This window comes from Aedes albopictus, chromosome 3 (genome assembly GCF_035046485.1).
Source record: "Aedes albopictus strain Foshan chromosome 3, AalbF5, whole genome shotgun sequence".
In the NCBI taxonomy this organism is placed as follows: Eukaryota; Metazoa; Arthropoda; class Insecta; order Diptera; family Culicidae; genus Aedes; species Aedes albopictus.
In genome coordinates, this window is record NC_085138.1 from 221,318,529 (window position 1) to 221,342,658 (window position 24,130).

General features: G+C 40.9%; 1 protein-coding gene and 1 long non-coding RNA gene across 3 annotated transcripts in view; one reads left to right on the plus strand and one right to left on the minus strand.

Annotated features, from left to right (window-relative positions):
• LOC109411979 (1-phosphatidylinositol 4,5-bisphosphate phosphodiesterase gamma-1) overlaps positions 1-24,130 on the minus strand; it is a 54,114-nt gene that overhangs the window by 26,837 nt on the left and 3,147 nt on the right. The window lies entirely within an intron of this gene.
• Positions 9,036-9,436, plus strand: LOC134290243 (uncharacterized). Its single transcript, XR_009998880.1, has 2 exons — positions 9,036-9,271; positions 9,332-9,436. It is a non-coding gene; the product is annotated as an uncharacterized LOC134290243 (long non-coding RNA).

Here is a 24,130-nt window from a genome sequence, read left to right on the forward strand (position 1 = left end):
GTGTAATTCCCGGACTTTATAATAAAATTCCTTTTGGAGCATTCATTGAATCTCTTGGAGGAATTCCCTATGAAAATCCCGAAGGATTACTCTAAAGAACTCCCACAGAAATTTCCTCTCTTCTGTATATTTTCCAAACATTTATTTTCCGGCTTCCACATGGAATCACTAGTTTTTTTTTCAATTTCGTGAACATTATCATACACCCGGAACAAATAGTGTTACGTTTGTAATATAGTTGATACGTTGTAAGGTAGATTTAAGAATTTTCCATGAGTTGGAGAATGCAATTCATGGAAAATTCTTCGATTGTTGCATGGAGTTTGTTACGTTTGTAAATTGTTGTGAACATTTCGTCAGTTTATTTTGTATGTTATACTAAGGTTTGTATATATGTCCCTGAATTTAAATGTGCATTTGAAGTGCTCCAGGAGTGATCCAGTACAAAACACAAGCCGTCCCCTAACACGGACATCAAATTGTAGACGGTCTTGTGTTGTTGCCCGAATCTAGATGCCCCCTTAGGATTAGAAATACCTAGACCAAAAACAAGCTATGAATGCAGCAACAGATGCTGTGAACTAAAAGGCGAACTGCCAAACAAAATACAATTCTAGGATGACTAATGGACCAAGAACAATTATGAAACCTCGTCATCCTGGGATTGGACTTCGTTATCTATTTAGATAACTGGGCACAATTAATGTTATCTGTTGCATGTTTGTGTTTTGTGCATTTGTAATGTTTCAGTTTATTTTGCGTATCTAAGTTTCCAGACGTGGGGCCCGATACGGAAAATATAATGTACATTTATAAGGTTCCAATGCACTATTCGTTACAATAGTTTTCTCCAGAATCCCTAGATTCTTTTCATAATCTTCAGTAACACCGATATCTTTACGAAAACAATTTATTTCAAAGGACAAATTCTTTCGCTTTCAAAATATCATAGTCGAGACATGCGTAATTTGGAATATGAAACAAACACCGGTGGAGCCGAGCGGATTTTGGTCTATATTTGGCGTTCCAAATTTTAAGAACTGTTATAAAATTGGACCAAAAAAATGGACCACCGCTGAAAACGACCTCAGTGTACCAGTAGCCGCTCGTTTTCCAATAACCGCTCACCGCCATGAAAATGATGTTGATTGGCATAAATATGTACGACTATCTTCATCCGTATATACAGGGGATACTCAAAATAACTGGGACAGGTAAAATTTTCACTTTTCAAAAAATGTTTATATAGCTGTAACTTTTCGAAAAGGACATCAAATAATCTCAAATTTTTACTGTAAGTTCATCAACTAGTTGTGTATAGGTGGTCCAATTTTGGAAAAGATCGGGCTATTCTACACGAAGTTATAAAATTCTAGAAAAGGGTATATTTATCCGACAGCCAACTTTGAGCTGTTATATCTCGGGATTCAACAAACCGATTGCAAGAAAATTTTGATCATTTATGACTTATATAATGAGCTATCAAAAACTTTTGACTAAACTTAAAATTCTTCACACGAAAGAAAATTATAACGATTAGATTATTTTTCTAATACAACACCAATTTATCCAAAACTGAGTATCCCCTGTAATTCGGCACGCATATTGTGAATATCCGTGGAAAAAAAATGTATTTTTGTAGGGAACCTTGTTTTCTACGCTCGTGAGCGGCTATTGGAACACGAGCGGTTACTGGTACACTGATGGTACCTATAGTAATATTTGTTGTCATATGTAAGCTAGTATGTAAGCATTTTTAGCTTTTGAAAAACCATCAAATTAATATTTCTCGGTAACAATATACTCCAGCATTTACAGTTGCTAATGGCCATCAGAATTGTGAACGATTTGTGGTATGGATCAAATGATCTGAAGAATGGCCTGTGATATTAGGCTGTTACTTAAAAAGATTGATGATAGACACGGTGTGTCTGGTGGAGAACATTAATTTAAAAAAATCGGTATCGCTAAGACACCCACCAAGCGAAAGCTAAGGGTCCCTCCTTTCATTTGAGACTTAAAGGAGAAAGTTCTATCGGCGGGTCTAGAACAATTTTTTTTTTTTGAAAAAATATGATATTTTTTCATTTTTTTCGAAGAACACATTTATGACAAAACACTGTTTTTCCATTGGAAGCATGTGTTTGCATCCTATGACAGATGCGTATACGTCTTTAGGGTCTCGTATTTGAATGGCACCAGCAGGTCACCAATCGACCACCTTTACAGCATATACCGTCATTTGCTTCTTCAGATTTGTGCTCTTGAAATTTCGGGGTGTGACTTCGTCATATATTCTTCTCAAATAGCTTCTCAACTTCAATACGCGTCTGGTACTCAAGACACATGTTTCTTTCTTCTTCTTCTTCTTCTTGGCGAAACGTCCCTACAGGGACAGAGCATGTTTCTAAGCTTCTTCTATGAGCACTGTAGGAGATGTAATAAGAATAAATGAAATTATTTGATTTGTTTGAAATTTTCTTATTTTATCTCCTACAAGCACTTTCACAGTTTTTAACTAAAAACTTATTTTGCCAATTACTATTTTGCATGTGTATAGCGTGTGACTTGCACGAAAATACTGCATGCTCGTTTAAGTCGAGGAAATTTCCTTCACGAACACGACTGACCGGGAATCGAACCCGTCATCCTCAGCATGGTTGTGCTGGGTACTCACGCCTTTGCAGCTGTGGCTTTATGGGCACTTTTCGTTATCAAAAACAAATCATTGGTGAACAAAATCAGTTTACTGTTCTGGTCACTCGTTGACGCCGGTTTTCATCTGGATGGTAGTTCATGAATATTTGAGAGCTTCATCTGATCAGCCTGATCTCTGGGTTTTGCCCGCAAATATTCAGCAACCTCAGCAACTTTATGATAAGTCTGAATGATGTTCAACAAGTTTCAATGTACTTCAGCTTTAGTTTTTTTTTGTCTGTATTAACGAGATTTTTAACCCTACACGCAGAAAAATGGCGCTTGTTTAAAACAATAAAACGCATGGTTGATTTTCAAACTGAGAATTTACTTATTCCAAAGTTATATTTGATACTTTTCATTTAGAGTTTATCGATGAAAACAACCGATTACCATCATTTCATATAATGGCAAAAATTTCATTTGTTTCAACAAAATAAAAACCATAAACATGGTCCGAAAGAACTCAAACATCTATAAAATGCTTACCCCAACATCGCCACAACGAAGAAGGTGCAGCAAATCCATCACGCCAACTTCCAAGTGCAGCTTTGGTCGTGATGGATAACGCGCAGGTACTCACGACAGCATCCACAAAGAGTTGATCGGTTTCGACTTTTTTGACTTTTTTTAGTCGTTCTCCTCCCCATCCGCTTACCGACGGTCTAAAAATAGATTTCCGAGCTACCGTAGCTGCTGCCGTCACCAACACAATAACATTCCGGGTTTGTTAGTGGCAAAAGTGCAGTCGTTTGAATCAATCTATTATTTCATGTTTAAAATACCAAATCTCTGTTTGTTTTAACAAACTGTCAAAAATTTCGACAAACGAAAATATTTGTATTATCAAAAAATAGGACAGTTCAGTTTAAACTAGAAATCAGTTTGTCGCTATAGTAAACTGAAAAATCGGTTGATTTGAACTAGAATTTAATTGTGTTTACAATTTATTTTTCTGCGTGTAGGCTAGTTCATCTCGGGACCCACGTTTTACTTCCCTTCCGAAGGAAGAACCCACATTTTGTGAGTATGTCGGGAAAGGGATTCGATCCCAGGTCCTCGGCGTGATAGTCAAGTGTTCTAACCACCACACCAGGTCCGCTCCACAATCAGCTTTAGTGCAAACAAGCTGCTTGCCTTTGATCATCTTCCTGTAGCATCTAGAACACAACTGCAACGAGCAAGTTCTTTCTGAGTCATCGGTAGTAGTGCTAGATCTGCCACGTTTGCCCTTTATGAGAAGTTATAGTTCTTGCAGAACTACATATTTCACAAACAAGGGCCGCAACTCCATGTAGAAGGTTTCAAATAATATGTAAGCTCATAGAGAGTAAATCTAATGGGTATATGGTGGCGAATGAGATAAATTAAATGAGCAAGTCCGAACTTTTTAGTGGGGTAGTACTAACTGCTATCTCTGATATCTTTCATAAAAAAGTTTTCATAATATAAACAACCTGCAAGTAGAAACAAGAACAAGTTAAGACATTTTCAATCCGTTCTGATTAATATGTATGTGCTCAGGCATATGTACTTTAATGTAAAACATGTGTATATGTCAATAAAGCTGTAGAATTGTTTGAAAAGTTGCTAACTCGTCCACAATGCCATGATGCTAGCAGAAGATGTTTCCCGACAAACTCGTAAAATGTGAGTTCTTCCTTCGGAAAGGAAATGAAGCTTGAGTCCCGAGATGAACTAGCCAAGGGCTAAAAATCTCGTTAATACAGATTAAAAAAAATAGCAAAAGATCAAACTATTGAGAACCGACAGATAAGCACATTGTTCTTACTACATATACCGTTAGACATGTAGCATTAATTATTCTGTTTTTGTCAGTTAAGTAAGGCTACCTTTTCACAAAGATATACTGTTACTAATATTTGTTATGTCTAATTACCCGATATTAGACAATTTTACTAAACAAATCTAAAACAGTGAGTATTAACTGCTTTCGATGATAATTGTGGCGAAAAAAAAACTTATTCAAACACAAAACGTACTCCTTGGTTTGATTTTCATCGTCACTTAGGAGGGTCTTGTCGTAGTTGTTTCTTTAAAAGTTAAGAGCTATACATAACTGAAAAAGCCTGAATTAACTAAAAATGTCTGAGTCTTAGGTACCATAAAGGTGCACAAATTGAACAAATACCGGCATGTGATAATTCTATCCGAGCCACGGCATACAAGGATATAAGACAGACCATCACATTGATAAAATTGGTGTGGAGTTCTAGATCGTGTTATTCATGCTTTTGAACGATTTAAATTGCATCATCAAAAAACTTTCAGTTTTCCGAAATGGATTACCTTCCAAATGTTGTGCCCCGTTATCCGAGCTACTTTGATGTATGTTCTACTTTTGTTGACATTACTCGGCCTACTTTGATCGTAAAACTGTTAAATCATAAGACACTGTCAATAAAAAATAATGAAATTGCAGCCGCAATAATTACTTCCACATAAAAGTCAAAGTTTATTTGTATATATGCCCAGATACTGCTGAAATTCTATTCAACTGCCTTAAATATTTTTTTGCACTTTAGGTCTAAGCAATATTTTGTAAGAAAAATTTTTAATTTTTGATTTGACCCGTTTACTCTTTTAAAAGGACACGTTACTAATGGGCGACCTCATACAAGCCCATTTGGCTACACTCAAGGTTGAAAAAAGAAAATACAAAAGCCTCAAAGATAGTAATATTTGAAAAAAAAAATTGTTCTAGACCCGCCGATAGAACTTTCTCCTTTTAGTCTCAAATGAAAGAGGGGACCTTCAGCTTTCGTTTGGTGGGTGTTTTAGCGATACCGATTTTTTAAAATTAATTTTGTTCTACCAGACACACCGTGATAGAGCTTATCAACAGCTGTCAAGCAACACATACCAGACGGACATCAGAGTGTTTGATTCTTATAAGAAAATATTCATATAATTCTGGCGGCCACTAGTGCTCGTAAATGCTGGATAGAAAAGTTGCCGGGAAATAAAAAAAAATATGGTTTTTCAAAAGCGAAAATTGCTTACAAATAACAATAAATACTATTGACGTCATTCAATTATGTAATTGTATTTGTATTGTTATCAATGGTTGTTAACTATTTATTAGATTGTTTGGTTTTTATGAAAGCAATGGAAAAATCATTGTAAGGACAGTAAAAATACATTGGAACATCTTTGTTTTATTTTGGAAAATGCCCTAAAAATGTCTCATAAAACACAATACCTTCTATTATTTTTCGCGAACAAATGTATGCAAATTTTCTCAAAATTTTCATAACGACCACCATTTTTTATTGTAAAAGTGCCATTTACCATTTACCGAATGGTGTGGTGATGGTAAGTATGCTATGCAAATACGTTTAATGATGAATAGTTTTCGAAAAAAAAAATGTGCTGTAATAATAAAAATTAATCGTATTTCTATGATATTTTTATCAGAGATGAGTGCCCCCAAAAAGCTAGTTTTTAGAACGCATTTGGCTTTAACAAATTTTAATAATTCTTATGTCAAAGAAGAAAACAATCACAATACATTAGAGAATATGATATCGTTTTATAATATACAACTTGTTTCGTATATTAGGGTATTCCAGAACAACATCTATCAAAAAATTAACTTTTTAAGCTTTTTCTGATTACAAATGTGCAGTGTACGCAGAATATGGCACCGCAAGCGAAAAATAGGCAACAAAGAAGGCACGGCAACAACGCTTTGTTTTTTTTATTAGCAGATAATGACAAAATCGCTCCCGAGTTTGTTCACAACAAAAACGGTAGTAATATTTGTCTCGTTCAATTCACATCGTGATTTTCGCATTGTTTTAAAACTGAAACTCGACTCTGACGATGGCAAGAGTCTTAATTCGTCCGAATGCTCATGAATTCGATGATGTGGGTCGAAAATTTCAGCAGAAAAGCCGAAATATCGGCACACGCACGGCAAGCGATGTTTGTTTTATTGCTCTCATCGCTTGACATGCGTTTGTTGCGGAGCGCCACACGGTGTCAAAATTTCGATTATTATCGAACCTTCATGTACTTCGGAATTTTCTTCATAGAATGTTAGAATTTCGGCTATAATGTATAAATGCAAAATTTGAAAATATTCTATCGGGGAAAAATTGAGTTAGATGAGTTTTTGGCTATTTTCCATATTAAAAATCAATAATTACTCTTTTAGCCCAAAAAGCGTCCCATACAAAATTTATGGAAAAATTTTCGCCGATGAAATATTTTCTAGTTTTCCGATTATGAATATATAGCCCAAATACTAATAATTTTCGAAGAAAAATCCGAGGTACATGAATGTTTGATAATAATCGAAATTTTGATACCGTGCGCCATTGGCGTGAAATTGTTACCAACATGCACCGCTTAGGACAAAGCGTTTGTTTTTCGGCGTGATCCATTTTTCGTACCCTGCAAATGTGACAATTACAATTCCTTTAATTTTATTGGCATACGTTGTTTACAATTCGTGCTGAAAGAATTAACTTTTGACAAATTTCAGTGTAGTTATAATTTTTGGAAGTTCAAGAATATCCCGCATAGGAAAATACATCTTGTCAAACATTCCATGTAGTAAAAATCTTCTTACTGTTAATGTGACATTACCACACACATTTGTTTTCATGTTTAACAATATAAAACCTACCACTCTACACTATAAAGAACGTTTTAATTCATCCATGCCAATCAGTAACAGTATGTAAAACTATTCACACATTGTTGAACAATATGGAGACAAAACTCGTGTGAAATGGTAGCAATATGGGATCACCTCATGTCAAACGGTTCATATTCACAATGGCGCAACACACTAATGCCGTTTTTCTTTATTATTCAGTTCCAACCTGGGTTGGAACTGGATCAGATCACAGTTTCAACCCCAACCCGACTTCGGTTTCGCTTGTACTAAAGTTTGTTTGACGTTGTTTGTTTACACATTTTCCGCCAATCCAGTTCCAACCCAGGCTAAAAAAGAAAAACGGCATAAAGGCCCGAACGCAATGCCGACCGAAACGGAACGGGAACGGAATGCGGAATGCGGCAACGGAATGCGGTTCGTACTAAAAAAAAAATTCCGCGGCGGTGCCGCTGCGGCAAAACGCAATGAGTGCGGTTTTTTTGCGGATTTTTTCAAAACAACATCAGTTCTCTGAGAATGTTTATGATTCCGGGACGAAGCAAATTTTCGGAAAGGTTTTTGATTCCGAGGAGGATCTCCAGTACCAATACCGAGACCAATACAAGAAAGAAATAGGTGATTCTGGAAGCAGGCTAATGGATCTAGAGAAAAAGCTGGGAAAAAGCTGGAACATAGCTCCAAAATATAGATCAGGTTTTATTTGAAGAAATCAAAAGTTTCCGGAAGGCGGGGATGCATCGGGAGCTCGATCGGGAGTACATCTAGAAATTTCAAGGAAAATCCGGTAGTTGATCCTCCAGGAATTTCTCAGAAGTACTTCCAGTAGCTCGAAAATTTCTGCAGGAGTTTTTCGACAATTTCTCCAGGAATTAATCGGCATTTTTTCAATGAGTTTCTTTGGAATTCCTCCAGGTCTTCCTCGAGAATTTCTCTAACATTTTCTCGGCATTTTCTTACAGAAGTTGCTAGGGAATTCCTCCAGGAGTTCCCAGGAAACTCCTCCAGGACTTCCCCAGATATTTCTGCAGGAGATCCTCGGGAATATCTCCAGGAGTTCTTCGGGAGTTCCTCCAGGAGTTCTTCCAAAAGTTTCTCAGGAATTCCTCGGGAATTTCTCCATCGAGAATTCCTCCAGCAGTTCCTCGGGAATTTCTCCATTGTTTCCTTGAGAATATCTTCAGGAGTTTCTCGGGAATTCTTCCAGGAGTTCCATGGAAGTTGCTCAAGAAGTTCTTCGGAAACACCTCCATAAATTTCTCGGAAAGTCTTTTGAGAGTTCCTCGTTAATTCCACCACGATTTTCTTGGGAATTCCTTCAAAATTTCTCCAGTAGTTCCTTGAGAATTCCTCTCAGGAATTTCTCCAGGAGATTCTCGAGAATTCTACTTCTTGTTGTTTGGGAATTTCTTCATGAGTCCTTCGGGAATTTCCCTGGAGTTAATCCAGGAGTTATTACAGTTCCTCCAGAAGCTCCACGGGAGTTCCACCAGGATTTCCTCGGGAATTTCTCGAAGAGTTCCTAGAAAATTTCTGGAGGCGTTTCCTGCCATTTTTCCCAGGAGTTACCTGTCAATGCATCCAGGATTTCTCAGGAAATTCCTCCAGGAGTTCTCATATGCATTTCACTCTACAAAACCTATATTTGACAATATGTTAGACGGTTGCGCGTCGTTGTATTTGTAACTGATATTCTTATGCTTTCGCTCTGCGCTGTCTGTCAAAGAATGAGAAAAAAAAACAAAAAAATCTGTTTTTGCAAAATAAATTGTGCTGCTTCCGTTCCGATTTGCCTGCCGTTTGATCAGTTGAATGATTCGAGCTCTTAAAAATATGATCCAAAGTGGACGGAAATCGACGCAAGCAACCGGGGAGAATGCAGTTAATATCCCGCTGTGACTGGCTGCCTCTACCAAAAACAAATAATACGTAAGTTGTGGTGTGATTTCAAATTAGGGAAGAGTGTTTAAGTTTCTATATTTATTTCAGTTTTCATGGTGTTCGATACTTTCCAATGGCCCATCCGAATAACTCGAAGTTGCAGTCAATTTGGTGGAACCGAACTGGAACTATGGTCTCGGAGCTGCCGGCTTGGAGCCGGAACATACCAGCTACCAGTTTGGCGACAGAGTAGCTCATTTGGAAGCCACACAGATATAATCGTTAGGAGATAAGGATGAGGTTGAAAGCTTTTGGCGAATTTAAATAAGACGATCTACTGCTGGCATTGCACAGTGGCAAAAATGGAAAGGAATCGTAAGATCATCAAGGGGTTGGTCATTCAGCACACTTCATTTGTGCCGTTATTTTCGAGCGTGTGCCAAGGTGTGCCGAAACTGTGCCGGTTATTTTTCAGTGTGTGCCGGACGTGCCGAAGGTGTGCCGCATGTGCCCAGTGGAATTCTTCTTTGAATGTGATTTCGCTATTTGGTCGGGGTTCTGCTAAACCGAACCAAAGACCATTTTTTGAAAAATTGAGTTTTCTTAACCATTGGGTGAGGAAAATGATGATCTTCCTTTCATGTAAAAATCCAGTAATTCTGACAGCTCTTCGTGGAGTAAATTCAAAATTTCTGTTTCGCAGAACATACAAAACATATTTTTGCATCCAACCAGAGTGAACTGTAAACCATTCGATAGAATTAGCAAAATATTTTAGTTTTGGTCCAGGTGATGCACATTACAAGTTCTCCTCATCACCGTCAGATTTCTAACTTCTAACCGACTCATAGAAACAATCTATGAGAGAAATGAACACGTTATTAGAAATATGGGTGTTGGAGGAACCAATTATGTTTCGATGGCGCTGATCGCCATTTTTCCAAATCACATTCAGCCAGACCGAACCAAGTCCACAGCATTTTAGAATCAATTTATTCTCAACAATACAAAAACCAACTGGTTTTTAATACCAGCGTTATGTCGATACACCTAATACTGGTAATTTAACACAGGAGCCGTCATTGAACAACAAGCCTAATTAGAATAATAAAGCTTGAAAAAAATCAAGCTCTTGGTTCGCTTTGGCTGATCGAAAAATGGCGTTTTCACGAAATCCATCCTTGAGAAGAATGTTTAGAACTTGATTCAGACTTAACGACTGACCTTCAGCAAGGTAATATGGCCTAGAGGTAACGCGTTTCGTTATCACTCGGATGATCCAAGTTCGAATCTCTTTCATATTTTTGAAAACTTTTTTGTACTTAGTGCACTTTGGCAGAACATTTTCATGGTTTTCTTCGACCAGCATAAAATTGAAGCACACAAATTACTCCACATTCACATCTCAGGACCTCAAGGCATGCAAGGACATTGTTTGACATAATCACTCTTGCTCTGTGCCTCCACATGCACCGCTTAAGAAGAAAAAGCATGGGTGGGAAGGGCTGAGCTGGGAGGCCTTCCGCCGTTTATATTTCAAATTATTTTGAGGCCTTCGTGCTACCTACTGTACGCGTCCTCTTTGATTCAAGTAAACGATTGTGAGTGATATCGATTTCAACTTGATAGACGATGAAAAATCGATTTTTTTTTTCTAAATCCAACTGGTTTTATCTGAAACAGAAAAACACATTCAGCCAAACTGAACTATAAACCATTTTCTAATGTTTTTGATCAGCCAGAGTGAACTGAGTGCAAAGTACCAAGAAATAAAATGTAATTATATCAATGATTCCAAATAATTTACATGTATTCTTCATTTCTGATGGGTAATGATGGCTTGTAAGTTACATGTGTGCGGAAAAGTTTCAAATAATCTCCGCTGTTGTTTATTTGTGAGTGGTTGAACTTTAAGCTTAATTTTCTCGGAATTATTGTTTTGGCGCTTAGTTCGGTTTAGCAGAACCCCGGCCATTTAGAACCCTGTCAGTTTTTGGCGAATGTTGTTGATCTGATCAGCGTTTACCAACAAAATCCCACCCAGAACACTTGCTTTAGGTTTTTGCAATCGTAAGTATGTTGGCAGGTTGATACCATACCGCAAAGTTGGTTTTCATTGTTGTGCCCATGTGTGCCAGAAGTGTGCCGAAATGTGCCGGCATGTGTGCCGGAATGTGCCGACATGTGTGCCGGGCACAATGTGCCGAGTGACCAACCCCTTGAAGATCATATATATTTTTCAGTATAAGATACCATAAAGCCGAAGCGTTAAAACCGCTAAAATTTCATAAAAGGAAACGTACTCCTTCCTACGATGCTACTAAACATTGTAGTTGTATTCTTGATCTTAATAAAGTCATAATAAAAATTCGTAGTTTCTTAAATTTTGGTATATTTATAATGTATCTTGTTATTTTTGAGTATTTGCTTACGAGAGCAAATAAATTTCGCGCCAACTCACTTATAAAACAAGCAACTTCAGTCAAAAAGTTTGACGAATGTGATTGCACCCTTCTGCAAATTGGCTGAAATATTTTGTTAACGAAAGTAGATATTTGAAAATAACAAATTGCTTGGTATTTTTATTTCAAAAGTAAAAATAGAATTTAACAGTACAGCATATTGTTCGTTGGACCATACATTACAATAAATGAACAATTTCATTTAGAGTTATCTTGTTAAGCCAAATTTATTGTTCAACTGTTTTGCAACAATTTGATGTACTGTAATCGATGCGAAAAATGGATAGTATACCCACAGTTTGGCTTACTGTTTCACGAAAATTTGGTTTGAGAAAAATGCCGATTTCTTCTCTTATGAAAACATAACTTAACCGCCTATTCCCCATATTGTAAATTACCCGAGAACCGTCTGTCAAACTGTCGAAATCGTTCATGATACTGTTGGTTTATTGTTCCTCTGGATGTTATATCATACTATTGAGATACTGTAGTAAATGGTTGCGAACAGTATGGTAAACAGTACTAGTATAGTTCATAATTATGCGGGTAGTCGAAAAACACAAAATTGATTTGAAGCACCTGTTAATTTTAATGGATTTGGCTGAAATTTTGACCAGTTACTTTTTTTAGGATGCCTGTGCTATCATTGTATAATAGTAGGCTATGATAAGATGAAGAATTAATAAATCAGATCATTGTATGTGTCAAAAGAGTACGGACGTATTGAATACGGATTATCACATCTGGCGACGAGGGTAAATAGAAGAATTAAGATTGCGAATTCGGACCACCAGGAATTTTAACGGATTCTGGAAATTGATAAACTAAGATACGGAGAATAGAAATTTGATATTTTCTGAGCTTCATTTGGTAAGAAATAAGGCATACAAAATATAATAGCTAAATTAGATTACTGCTTAATGCAGGACACTCCGCTGCTGGAAGCAGGGAAAGGCGTAATAGCCTCTACCGAGGATAGGAACAAAATTTTAAAAAAGTTTCTACTGCTACACTGCACTGCAGGACACTTTCACTGCTGAATGCAGGAAAATTAAAAAAAAATGTTTGGAAAATAACAGTTGGGCTATTACCATAGCAACCATTTCTATGAACAATTTTACAATTTTCAGCAGAAGTCACAATGGAAGGATGGAACGGCTACAGATCAGCAATGCATTGAAGAGAGACTGGAAGAAGGATCTTAACGATTATCTACTCATGTATTATACGACACCACATTCAACCACCGGTAAGACTCCAACAGAACTATGCTTTGGGCGTACGATAAGATCAAAGATACCATCAATTGAGGACATTGAAACTACCCCGGAATCATCAGACTATAGAGATCAAGATATGGTAAACAAGCAAAAAGGGAAAGGAAGGGAAGACAGAAGACGTCACGTTCAAGAATCTGATATTCAGGCTGGAGATACTGTATGAATGAGGAATCTACTGACGGCAAATAAACTCACCACAACGTTTGGAAAAGCGAAATATACAGTACTGAAACGCACAGGCGCACGAGCTATAGTAAAGGATCAAGAAACAGGAGCAACATATGAAAGGAACGTTTCACACTTAAAGAAGATCGTCCCGTCTGCATCTGACTCAACATTTGAATTTGAAGACAATAGTACCGTTGCCGTATCCAGTTCGGAAGAACCAGTAACGCCAACGTCGGATAATGAAGATTCAGATTTCCAAGGATTCTCGGGCGATGACGGCGATGGCATGTTTGCAGGGATGTAAAGAATAAGCCAGTAATTTCAGATAGCATTATTAAATTATAAACATTAAACTATATTGTAATATTAAATGAATTGGAAATTTCTAAAATCTTTATAAAAAGAGAGATGTGCTATCATTGTATAATAGTAGGCTATGATAAGATGAAGAACTAATAAATCAGATCATTGTGTGTGTCAAAAGAGTACGGACGTATTGAATACGGATTATCACAATGCCAGGGTTGTTACAAGAAGCATCGAAAAAAATCCGCGCCAAATCCGCGCGAGCAAAATTTGAATCCGTGCCAAATCCGCGCGATTGTGAAAAAGAATTCGCGCCAAGTCCGCGTAAGTTTCATTTTTCTATATTACGCATATATTGAAAATTAAATTTGAACATTCTACAATAGTGCATGAAGTAAGGGTGCTTTAAGTTGAAAGATTAAAGAAATAGCTAGCAAAGAAAACATCGGAGAATTAAAAAAAAACTACTAAAAATTATTCATGGAGATATCCCTAAAAACTCTTAAAAACACCTGAATGAGCAGGAAAAATTTCAGAAGTTTTTAAATACAATGCCTTATACAAAACTTGTCGAACAATTCTTAAGATAATGAGCATGAATTCTAGTAGGATATTGTGGAGGTAGTTCTTAGAACTTAACTTTTCGAATCTTAGTGAGACATTCTAGAAAAAAAAACTTTAGATAAGTATTCTAAGTAGAATACTTTAAGGCCCATCCATGAACTATATAGACTCCAAGGAGCAGGGAGTGGCCTGGTCAAAGTCTACGCTTTATACAAATGTCGATAATTTTATATGGACAAAGTCTATAACGGTTAATGGGGCTGTACGGAAAGACGTTAAACTCCCGACGGAACCCGGAGAAGAGGAAAAAACCGCGTTTTACGATCTAAAATACAACTTTTTTATTCCGTTAACTTTTTTTGTTCTTTACACGTGTCGATTTAGAATTGGAATGAATTGAAAGGAAAATCTTGTGGAATCGTGTTTTTTCTTTGATGACAGTTGGGCGCAAGGTGGTTGCGCAAAGAGGTGTGTTGTGTTGTGGGAGCGTCGCACCGGAACATCCTCCCCGCCTTGAGGCCACGTGCCTCAATCCGATAGCAAGACGCAAACCTTCTGAACAGGGCGTTGGTACTCAGTTTGGCCCCGTCGCAAAGTCACAGTTCTGACGATTCCCGATGGATCCGGATGCAGCTTCACAATGCGAGCCAACTCCCATTGAGCCGGCGGGACGTTTTCGTTTTTTACCAACACTAGTTGGTTCTCCTTCACATTCTCCTCTGTAGTTCGCCACTTCGTACGCGGCTGCAGTGTGGCCACATACTCTTCACGCCAGCGTCTCCAAATTTCGTCGGTGTGTTTCTGTAGCGCCTGCCATCTGTCCAGCCGATTGACTGGGATATGCCGGACTCCTGGTTCTGGGATGAGGTTCAAGGGCTGTCCCACCAAAAAATGCCCCGGTGTTAAGGCCTCGTAACTGTCAGGGTTGCTGGAGAGCGCGCAGACCGGCCTTGAATTAAGGCAAGCCTCCACTTGGGACAAAACCGTCGTGAATTCTTCAAAAGTGAGCGGTTCGGATCCAACGACCGCGAGGATGTGCTTCTTGGCGCTTTTTACGGCTGCCTCCCAAATCCCGCCTCGGTGTGGCGCCGAAGGAGGGTTAAATATCCACTTGATGCCTTGGTTGGTGAGGAAGTGATCCACCGCCCGGCTGTTGTTCCTGAACGAACGTTGAAGATCCTGGAGCCAATTGTCGGTACCAACAAAATTGGTCCCGTTGTCCGACCAAATTTCGTTGGGATATCCACGCCTTCCGATGAACCGCTTGAGCGCGGCGATGAAGGCACTGCTTGAGAGGTCACTGGCAGCCTCTAGGTGCACCGCCTTGGTGGCCATGCATACAAACACCGCCAGGTAACCCTTGGATGTCTTGACTCCCCTGACGCACAATGCATGGATCTTGAATGGGCCGGCATAATCAACGCCGACGTGAGTGAACGCACGCGTAGCCATCACTCGGGATACAGGTAGGCTACCCATGAGCTGATTGGCGGTCTGCCCCTTCAGTCTCACACATCGAATGCAACTGCGAACTGTTCGCCGAATTGACGTTTGCAACCCAACAACCCAGTACTGTTGGTTCACCGTAGCTGTCAGTAGCGTTGGACCCGCGTGCAGGTTCTGCAGATGAAGGTCTCTCAGTAGCAATTCCGTCAACCGATGATCACGTGGGAGTATAACAGGATGTTTCACATTGAACGAGTATGGCGAGTTCTGTAGACGACCTCCCACTCGCATTGTTCCACTGTCGTCCAGGAATGGGTGTAGTGAAGACAATCGATTCTTGATCGGCAACTCCCCTGTCTTGGCGAGTATCTCCATTTCTTGCTTGAACACGTTGAATTGTGCAGCTCTCGCCAGCTGCAATCTTGCTGAGTCGATTTCAATCGGTGTCAATGTTGGCTCATGTTGAACGCCCCGCGCTGCTTGTAGGAAACGGTTCACGTATGCCAGCGCGCGTACAACCAACCTGTAGCTTGAGCGTCGATGTAGAAGTTCCAGCTCGACCGCATAGTTGCTTCGGCAAGATATTGGCAAGGAGTGTAGGGCCTTGAGCTTCCTTTCTTCGAGACTATCTTCATCGACGATTGGTTCATAGGGTTCAGCGTTCCAAAATTCTTCATCCTGGCGTAGCCACTCCGGTCCGAGGAACCAGAGGTCAAACGAAACGAATTCACCCGGCGAAAGTCCTCTAGAAGCGCAATCTGCTGGGTTGTCCTGACTACTTACATGATTCCACCGCTCACGGGGTAGAAAGTCGAGAATGGCGGAAGTACGATTAGCTACGTACGTTTTCCACCTGCGAGGATGTGATGACAGCCACTGGAGCACGATTGTGTTGTCTGTCCATGCCCAGTGTTCCACAGTGAGATGAGAGAGTGCTTGAGTGACCCGCTGCATTAGTTCTGCCAACAGAGCAGCAGCGCTCAGCTCCAAGCGCGGCAGCGAGACCTGCTTGATTGGTGCCACTCTTGTCTTGGCAGCCACGAGGTTCACGAAAATGTTGCCAGCGTCGTCCCTTGCACGACTGTAGATCACCGCACCGTAGGCCATTTCGGATGCGTCTGAAAACCCGTGTAATTGCACCTTTCCACCGAAACTCACCATGAAGCGTGGTATGCGAATCTGTTCCAAGAGGTGGAGGCCTTCTTTGATGTCCTTCCATGGTACCTCGACTGAAGCAGGCAAAGGATCATCCCAGGAAACGTCATTCAGCCATAGTTGTTGAAACAAGATCTTGATCTTCACCATAACCGGAGACAACCACCCGTACGGATCGAAAAGCCTCGATGAATCCGAGAGCAGTTGTCGTTTAGTGTTGACGCTGTCTACTGATAGGCTCACCTTGAAAGAAAACACGTCGTCCTTAGGTAGCCACTGGATGCCAAGCGCTTTTACTGCCTCCGGTTGTTCCGCAAGCTTCATCTCCACTGGCACCTGCTCCGTGTACTCGTTGTCGCTCAGAAGTTCAGGTCGATTAGTCGTCCACTTTCGTAGATTGAATCCCGCAGAGCGCAGGATCTCGCACACTTGGACTTTCATCTGTCTCGCCTCGTCGATATTCTTCGCCCCGGACATGAAGTCGTCGACGTACATATCCAGAACTATTCGTTGGGCAGCTTCAGGGTACACCGTTTCGTAGTTTCTTGCTGCCTCTCGCATGGACTCGATAGCCAGATACGGTGCCGGCTTCGTTCCGTAAGTAACGGTACATAGACGGAAGTGCTTGATGGGTTCGCCAGGGTCGCTACGCCATACAACCCGTTGGAAGTCTCTGTCCTGTGGATGGACCCACACTTGGCGGAACATCTTTTCCGCATCCGCAGCGAATGCGATTTCGTTCGAGCGGAACCGCAGATGGACGTCGAATAGATCCTGATTTATGTTCGGCCCCGCCAAAAGCCGATCGTTGAGAGAGATGCCTGATCCTGATGAGCTCGACGCGTCAAAAACCACGCGTAGTTTGGTGGTTGAGCTGTCCGCCTTCATTACCGCATGATGGGGTAAGTAGAAGCATTTGTCAGCTTCCATGCTCAGGTCATTCGCAGGTACCTCCTCCATGTGTCCCAGAGCGAGATACTCTTCGACGAAATCACAGTACTGCCGATGAAAAACAGGATCGCGTTCGAAGCGTTTCTCCATTGCCCTCAAACGTTTGATGGCTGGCGTGAGGGATTCGCCCAGCGCAGGCTTCGATTCGTCGAAAGGCAACCGAACGATGAAGCGTCCTGAATCGTCGCGTGTGGTTGTGGACCGGAAACATTCCACGGCAGCCTGCTCCTCTGGTGCGAGCTGCTGCGATTTCGGCACTTCTTCTTGTTCCCAGAACTGGCGCAAAGTACGGTTGACATCCACCTCGGTGTGTAAGTTGATGATGGAAACATTGCTGGGAACCCCTGCTGTGTAGATCGATTGGTTGCCACATACGATCCAGCCGAAAATCGTGTTCTGGGCGACTGGGTTCTCGAATTCGTCCTTGACTTGCCCCGGTTGGAGAATGGCAAGAAAGACATCCGCACCTAAAATGATATCAACAGGCGCCGGCTGGTTGTACGCCGGATCCGCCAGGGCATCCTGGATATCCTTTTGTAGTAGCTTCGAATTGGGCTTCACCAACTGCGCAGGAAGTGTCGACGTTAGTTTGCCCATCACGAACGCGCTGGTTCGCAGAATCACGGCCTCGTTACACCGATTTGCAATCACTAGCTTAACGATTCCACGGGTTGTCCCGGCAGACTGTTGCGCCAGTCCGGAGACCACTACCTTCCCATTAGTACGCGGAATGCCAAGCTTGTTCACGCAGGCCTCAGTGATGAGCGAAGCGCCAGAGCCAGAATCGATCAACGCACGACACTTCAAAAATCCTCCGTCCACAGCCTTCACATTGATGAGCGCCGTCGGCAGCACGAACGTTTCATTCAGTGGTTTCGGAACCTGAACCACCAGCGAGCTAACAACATCAACGGGATCTCGCGACGGTTGCGTTGGCTGTTTCGGGTCATCACTACGTTCTTCCTTCCGATCACTTGAGTTTTCAGTCTTCGGGCACAGCAGCGTGTGGTGGCGCTGCTTACAGCCGCCGACGCGACACACCGACTTCGAAGCACAGTTCTTCACCGAATGCGAAGGTCGAAGACAATTGTAGCACAACTTCGCCTTTTTGAACTCGTACACGTTACGTTTGCACTGTAAGTCCATTTTCTTAAAGTCTTCGCACATATGAATCGGATGCTCGCTGGAGCATTTCGCGCACTTTTGTATCACTGTAGTCGCATGCAGCGACTGCATCTTCTTCTCAGCTTGCATCTTCTTCCCGGTATCCTTCCGTTGACCATCCGTTGCCACCTTCCTACTGAACGCCGTGCAGGTTTCGAGGGCGTCGCACCGATTGTCCAAGAACTTGAGGAACTCTTCGTAGGATGGGTTCTCCACGTCGATAATCCTTTGGGCCCACAAGGACCGGGTGTCCTTATCAAGCTTCTCCAGCAGGAGGTGGATCAGCCAGGGGTCCCGTGTGTTGTACTCCTCTCCCAGAGCATTTAGTTGTCGAACTACCTCGTCCGAAGTAGTGACCAGTTTGCGCAAATTGTCGGCAGTAGCGTTGGTGATGACAGGCTGCTCGACAAATTCTCGGACAAGAGAGAGAACCGTGTATTTCTTCTTGTCATAGAAGTTCGACAATGCCGCCCACGCCTCCTTGTAGTTGGCATCCGAAATCGGGAAAGAATTTACCAGTCGTTTCGCATCACCGCTCAGATACGAAACCAGGTACTGCATTTTTAACGAATCACGCAAATCGCGTCTTGCGTGAATCGTTTGAACGAAAATATCCTTGAAGGATCGCCAATTCTTCCGATCGCCATCGAAAGTTGGCACATTTATTGCAGGAAGCCGGACGTTTGCGAAGGGTGCATGATTCGGCATCTGTTCTCCTCCTGCGGGATCGACGTTGTTTACGTTTGCTCCGCCACCCGACGACTGCAGCATCATCGTTCGCTGGGCCTCCAACAGCATCTGCATGGCCTCCCGAAGATCTCTGCTAGAACCGGCCACCGAGCGGTAGCTACCTGAGGAGCCCCTGATGGAACTGTTATCCCCGTCGTCATCGTTGTCGTTGTGGGAAATGTACCGCTCGAGTGCATCTTTCGCACGATAGAAGTGCGTGTTGAATTCCTCCCGAAAGTTATACACTGAGGCGATTGCTTCCGGATCGGGTTGATTCTCCTCTATCTCGCTTTGAGTGTCTCGGAACTTTCTGGCCAGATCCTGCAGCTGTTCGAGCCGATCCAAAACCTCCCCGTGCGAGGCGTTTCGCTCGTGGAGTTTTTCGGCTGCTGCCAGCTGCCACTTCACTTGCACTAACTGCGCGTTTCTACGACCGACCAACTTTTCCATTCCGGTTCGCGACGTAATCCGACAAAGAAGGACCAAAAACTGTACGGAAAGACGTTAAACTCCCGACGGAACCCGGAGAAGAGGAAAAAACCGCGTTTTACGATCTAAAATACAACTTTTTTATTCCGTTAACTTTTTTTGTTCTTTACACGTGTCGATTTAGAATTGGAATGAATTGAAAGGAAAATCTTGTGGAATCGTGTTTTTTCTTTGATGACAGTTGGGCGCAAGGTGGTTGCGCAAAGAGGTGTGTTGTGTTGTGGGAGCGTCGCACCGGAACAGGGGCGATGATGGCTCTGAAATGCCCAAAAATTAGTTTACGTAGTTTATGGACAGCGCATCCAGAAAATACTGAAGAAATGCCAAGAGGAAGAGATGCCTGCGAAAAACAGAAAATACCTTCCTCCGCAGTTATACTACTAAAAAATCCCTATAGCAACTCTGTGAAGGTTCTTGAAAGACAATGTTGCAATTTTTTAAAGATTTACTCGCTGGTTCAATTTTTTTTTAGAATTTTTTAAAGAACTTTTTAAGAATGTTTACAGTTTTTTCTCCATGAACTCCTTTAAAGATTCGCTAGGGGTTTTCTTATTTTTTTTTCGCTATACTTCTCACACGGATTTACATGTAATTTCCTTCATGGTGCCTTGACAGATTTTCCTAAAATGATCTAAGGATTTCTTCTAGAAATACCTTTAGAACTGTGTGTTGCACCACTGTGAAAATTCCAATATTAAATCTATTCTTTCGGGAACTCTTTTAGTGGCTTCTGATGGATGGATTACTCCTGCGATGGATTCATATGAAATATTTATAAAAAAAATCTCAGAAACAAATTTGAATGTTTTTATTTTTTATGTTTAAGAAACTTGTATTCAAAGGATCAGTCGTAGCGTATCCATAATGCGTAACTACAGTGCATTTGTCCCCTCTGCTCCAATGCCTAGCGCGCTTGTTTTGCACAACTTGGGAGATAAATGCGTTGTGGTTACGCACATGATCATCTTGGAGAAATTATTGCAGAATTTCTCCAGAGAAATATTTTGTGGAGTTTCATCCAATTTTATAAGAGATTCCAGTAATTCAGAAATGCTTCACATAACATTTTAATTCAAATTCTTATAGTTTTGTCAGATAAGCTCTTTCGAGAATTTTCTTTAGTAATTTATTTCGATATTACTACAGGATTTTTTAAAGAAAATTTTCAAGCATTACAAAACAATTCATTTGAGATTTTTTAATATGAAAGCATTAATCCAAAAAAGAAAAAAGATGAAAGTTCATTCACAAAGGTCTTAAGTATAGTATCCGAAGAAATCCTTAGATTTTCTTGGGATGCACTTTGAAGGAGACCCTTTTTGATTTCCTGGATTTTGTTATGGAATTTCTCACAAGTATTCGGAGTAGAGCTCAAAATTTAGTTCATTTCTATAAATCCAATACATAGATATTATATGTTATGTCAGATGATCATTTATAAAGGTGAGAGCTAGCTATGCAAAAAAAAATGTATGACGGAATAGCAAAACCAATTCCGCGCCAAATCCGCGCGAGGGCCGAATTCTAGTGGCAAATCCGCGCCAAATCCGCGAAAATTGCGAAATCCGCGAAATTCGCAAAATCCGCGCTGTTGTAACAACCCTGCAATGCCAATCAAAATAGGGTATGGACTTGAGAATTAGAAAACATTTTTGAAAAAGTGGACAGGCCTAGTGATAAAATGTTCGAGCCCATACATACGCACATAGGCGCGATTTTGATACGCGCGCTGCTGCTGTTTTATTTGGAACTGTTTTTGTGATCTTGGGAGTCGCATAATAATTTTGGAAGTGAACTAGTGATTCCTAGTTTATGATGCCTATCCATCCCATTTAATCATATGCATAGAACAATATTTTTCACCGATTACACTAGTTTACAGCATTTTTGAACTCGGTAAGCTGATGATTTTTGGTGAAGAATCATGCCCTGAGTTCGAAAACGCAAAAGAAAAAAACTACAAGGGTATAACCCTAGGGGTTGTACGAAAGGGTGACGTAGGACCACGATGACTTGGATTCAGTAGTGTGATGATTCTTGTAGAAGGGATATTATATCCTAGAATTGTATAAGTTCCTTACGACGGAGGTTTGTTGCTGCAAATTACTCTTTCATGTTCCTTACTCCTTCCATAAGCATTTCAAACAATTTTGCCATGGCCGTAAATTTCACAAGACTGCTGCCAAGTCCTCTACCAATTTACCATTCAGTCCTTTTCGGGACTACCGATAGAAATTTCTGTCAAGAGTTTATCATTTATTTCTGCACGGCGGCTTTGTACTAGTAGGTTTTGAAATGTTGGAATTTACGTGTTTTCAATTCGGTAACTGTTCAAACTGGATTTCACTACATATAACAACTATAAACGCGATACTAGCACGGTTCGTCAAGAAGATCTTGAAGAACGGCGTTCGGCGAGAAGGGCCCATTGGTTGGTGAAAAGGCAGAAGAGTTAGTTAGAATCCGATCGGCAAGAAGAAAGCAATGGACATCAATTTTCCAAAACTGATGCCAAGTCTACTACCAATTAAGCATTCAGTCCTTTTCAGAACTACCGATAGAGATTTCACTTAAGAGTTAATCATTAATTTCCGCACGGTGCCTTCGTAGTAGTTGGTTTCGAAATGTCGACACCTAATTCTAGGAGAATTAGGTAATAACTCTTGCAGAAAATTCAGAATTGTAGCCCTCACAAGGGCTGTTTAAATTTGATTTCGTGATACCAAAATGTGATCAACTTGCAGAAGAGTTTTGTTCGACTATGGTGCTGGCTCCGATGTCGAAATTTTAATTCACGTGGGACCGGGTTAGCTCCGATGAAGTAAATAATTATTGCTGTCTTCCCATCCGCTGCCGCACTGGGAAAATGCGAATGAGCCACCATCGCCACCTGCTCAGCGGCGCTTTTGCAGTGGTTTGTTTCGAAATGTTGGCACTTGCTAGGAAAATTTAGTATTAACTCTTGTGGAAAATTCGATTTCTAGCCCTTAGAAGGACTGTTTAAATTTGATTTCGCAAAATCAAATCTGCTTAATCACTTTCTTAGACGATGGTGCTGGCTCCGATGCAAATCACGCGCGCTCCGAAGATGAAAATTTGGCGGTGCTTTGATTTCACCGCCGCCGCCACTGCTCGGTTGGCAGCGTCCGTCCGTCTGTCGCGCTCGACAGTGTGGAGAAGAATGGGAAAGCGAAACGCAAAAGCGCTCTCGCCGACCCCACCGCACTCGATGACGCCCAGAAGAATACTGAGCGAAAACGAGAAGAAGATTTAAATTTATACTCCACGAGCGCGCTCCGCTGATGCGATCTCGTCGAGGCATCGAAGAAGACTGATGGAAGATGAGAAGAAGCAGTTAGCTTATATACGCCGCAAAAATTTGGATTCCCCTCTCGCACGTGATTGGCTAGACGAGAGAGGGGTAAAAATCAGTGATGCCATGCAGATTTACCTGCAATCAAAGAGATGTAGCACAAGTTAATAGTTATTTAATATTAAACATCATTAAACTATTGCTAATAAGTAGACTGCTCATTATCTATAAATTATCTTTGACAAACTATGTTTCATACGATTTTCTTGAAGGCTTATTGGCCAAATCAGTGAAAATTAATAAAATTATTGCTATGGAAAATTATATTGTAATTTGGCAACACCGGTCAACGATTTTCATTTTCATTCTTCAATCCTAAATGTTGTATGAATTGAAGAAAATTGATGATTTTAATGCTCTTTATAGATAATTTAATTTAATTCTTTAATATCACTCTACTTTGGCAGATTCAAAATCAAATCTATCATAGATGCAAGAAAGCGCGATTTAATTTCCACACGACGCATTCGATCAAGTTGGTTTTGAAATGTCGGCACTTGCTAGGAGAATTCGGTAACAACTCTTGCAGAAAATTCAGAATTGTAGTCCTTACAAGGACTGTTTAAATTTGATTTCACGAAACCATAATGTGGTCAACTTTAGGAAGGAATTTGTTCATCAAAGATGCTGGCTCCGATGTCGAAATTTCAACTCACGCGGGACCGGGTTAGCTCCGATGAAGTAAATAATTATTCCCAGTTGCTGTCTTACCCATCCGCTACCGCACTGGGAAAATGCGAATGAGCCACCATCGCCACCTGCTCGGTTGCCGGCGGTGCGTCGACCACGCTCAGCGGCGCTTTTGCAGTGGTTTGTTTCG